This window comes from Copadichromis virginalis, linkage group LG15 (assembly GCF_057382275.1).
Source record: "Copadichromis virginalis isolate Kocher_CV1m ecotype Utaka linkage group LG15, C_Virginalis_male_GT1.1, whole genome shotgun sequence".
Taxonomy (NCBI): Eukaryota; Metazoa; Chordata; class Actinopteri; order Cichliformes; family Cichlidae; genus Copadichromis; species Copadichromis virginalis.
In genome coordinates this window covers 30371870-30375439 of record NC_140632.1, presented here as the reverse complement: position 1 = coordinate 30375439, position 3570 = coordinate 30371870, and positions in this window count along the sequence as shown.

Sequence of the window (3570 nt, the reverse complement as noted above, 5' to 3'; positions counted from 1 at the left end):
TTCTGTGAAAACTCATCAGTCATTAGTAAGAAGTGGAACAAATCATGTAGGAGAACTAGCAGAAAAGGTTAGAAATGAACCCTTGGCTAATGGTTTGACACATAAGACTTTCAGAGTGTTGCTGGAAGCTGCCATCAAAGAATGATTAAGATTGAAAACAACAGCAACAACAACAATTTTTGCCAAAAAATATGCTCACGTAGAAACCTGTCAAACAGATTCAGTGACTACTCTTGAATGAGAAACAATAAACCAGTAATCAATATTTACATAATATACATTTTCATTCATTGCCAAAGACTACTTATCCTTCTTAGGGTTAAGTTTTGAGTGAGCATGGTGGTTTATAAAGGCAGGAACATAAGAAGAGCCGCAGACACTTAATATCCTAGTTAATTACTAGCACTAATGTACTAATGACTCTAGTTAATTGCATTGCACTGCATTTATTTTGAAGGTAAGGGATAATAAGGGCAGCACGGTGGCACGGTGGTTAGCACTGTTGCCGCACAGCAAGAAGGTCCTGAGTTCAATTCCACCATCAGGCCGGGGTCTTTCTGTGTGGAGTTTGCATGTTCTCCCCGTGTTTGCGTGGGTTCCCTCTGGGTACTCCGGCTTCCTCCCACCGTCCAAAGACATGCAACTTGTGGGGATAGGTTAATTGGATAATCCAAATTGCCACTATGAGTGAAAGTGAGAGTGAATGGTTGTCTGTCTCTGTGTGTTGGCCCTGCGACAGACTGGCGACCTGTCCAGGGTGTACCCCGCCTCTCGCCCCATGACAGCTGGGATAGGCTCCAGCGCCCCCTGCGACCCTGAAAAGGATAAGCGGAAGCGAATGGATGGATGGATGGATGGATGGATGGATAATAAGGGAGACTAAGACTTTAAAATCTATCAATATTTTCTTCTGCTTCTTTCTTGCTATTACTTGGAGGAACATGGGGTTCATTCATGCAACATGTGTATTTTATACAATTTCAAATATCTGCTGTGAAAACCATCTATGAAGTAGATATAAATAGAGATCTATAAAGAACATCCAGAAAATAAGAGTGTTTTTAGGCCTTTTTTTATCACTGGGAGAAAGATTTGACTTCTTGTTTAAAGAGGCCTGCTTTTCCATTGGAAATTAGGAAAAATGACTAAAATAAAAATAAAAACTAGATCAAAAATAAAGGTGCAGCTGTGTGGCTGGTAGGATAGGCTAGAGTCATTAAGAGGCCAGATAACATAAGTATATATCATTGTATTAATATTATATTAATTTTTAAAAAGAAATAAGTGAAAATCTAGAAATAAGAAAAATAATCAACTAAACCCAAATCAAAACCTAATAGCTGGGGTTTAGACCATGGCCATAACTAGCTGAGAAGTCAAATAAGTAATTAAGAAGTAAAATAAAACCAGTTGACAGTAGAAGCCTTGTAGCTTACCTACCACCAGAGGGCGCAGTGATGCAGTCAATTAAGCTGGTGTTTCTTTTACATTAACCAATAAATATTTTTTTAAATAATTACTTAAGGCTTTTTGTGTGTGTGAGAAGCCCAGACCTCCCTCTCCCCAGCCACCTCCTCCAGCTTGTCTGGGGGAACTCCAAGGCGTTCCCATTCTAGCCAAGAGATATAATCTCTCCAGCGTGTCCTGGACCAACCCTCTGATTAGCAGCTTACCTGCTCTACCTTCTAAGATACAGCTACAGGTTCAATTAACCTGTTAACATGAAAGAAAACACATATTGTTATATGTTGCAGTGTACAGCATCATTGTATGAGGTGTGAAGGATTAACTGTATCTATCCTTGTAGGAGCAGAATTAAATGAGTATGTTACATAAAGTGTTCCACAAACGGCCCAGTAAGTGACGTTATAGTTACATTATCCCTGGCCTAAACACATGTGTACAATAATTAGAATACCATAGTCACTACTGCAGATTCTTACATAGTTTACAGAAAAATAAATCTACTTTTGTTTTTAGTACAGAAAACACTTTCACAATTAAAAAATATTCTGACCACTCTGATGAAGCAGCCTCATGTGTAACAAATTATTTAAGAGTAAAGCTCAAACTGTGTTATACATCAGCTGTCTTTAGTCTGTGCAGAACTAACTGATAGTTATGAACAAGTTTTGCGTGTGCACAACCCTTAGTATGTTAGCTGTTTATTGTCCGCTCACCTTTTTTTTTACTATATGTTCATACATCACTCTGCATTTAAACATTAGTTATTATTAATCTCCCTCTCTCACTCGTCCACATGTCTTTGTCCTGTCTTTCGCCCCTCACCCTCACCCAGTTAGGCAGATGGCTGCATCTCACTGAGCCCAGTTCAGCAGGTTTCTTTCTGTTAAAAGGGTGATTTTCCTTCAAATTGAAAAAAAACAAACTTGCTCATAGGGGGTCATCTGCTTGCTAGAGTTTTCTCTGTATTATTGTGGGGTCTTTACCTTTCAATATAAAGCATCTATTGATTTGGCACTATATGAATAAAATTGAATTGAAATTGAATTGATCTGAAATTATTAAATGTTCTTTCCGTGGGAGAGTTGCAGTCACTACATGTGTTTGGTGAGCTTCATATCCACAGTGAGTGATGTTGCAGAAGTTGTGAAAAAAGTTGTTTCCTACTGTATTTAAAGGCTAGACGACATCTATTCAGTGAGAGAGAAAGCACAAAAGCATCCTCCATGCTATAGCTCGTGAAGCACTCCATTGTCTATACCAGGATCCCGTGCCAGTGCTGAGATAGTGAGGCCTGCAGCTGTGCCAGTGTAGCAGAACTCCTCTTTTCCCCAGTAGTATTCCATAACTACTGCGTTTCTATTAGACACATAAATGCTCTTTTCCATAAGTAAAGCATTCATGTTTCTGGGCCTTTGTGAAAGATGAGGACAGAGCAGATGAGGGTTCCAGGAGTGTTTGGGTCAGGACAACACCCAATTAATAATATCAACAAACAAGCAGGCCAAGCCTAACCAGCTAGCTGTAACTTATTTATGATGCTTGAATCTAGCCACGGTTAATCTGCAATGATGCTGGGAAGGGGTGAACTAGGGGTGATTAGTATGTACTAATGTCTACAATACTACACTTGTGTATATTAGCATGAACTGATGCAGCTGGAGCATTATAATGCTAGGGTATTGACAGATAAAGTTGTTGTAATATGACCCGACCATACTGGATTTTGGTGATTGTACATCATGTATAGTCAATGTAGTGTCACAAACATGTTAGGTGTGGTTTATTATCTGAACTAGTGACATTGTAATGCAGTCATAAACAATTGTGACATGACATACTTTTATGATGTTATCAAGACCCCAAAAGTGAGACCGCTGAACTCAACATGCCATTTACTCTAGTCCCCTTGCTAAGATAGGTGACGAGCAGACAGACAAAGGTTCCTTGATGTATGGGATGTCAGGGCTGCTTACATAGAAGCATGTAAGTAAAGCTCAGTGTGTTACTCCATCCTGCCAAACATGAACAGCTGTAGGATATAAGTTGAAAGGAGCTGGCAGAGGGTAGAGTGGCTGTCATCACTGACACATCAGCCTTAAGACA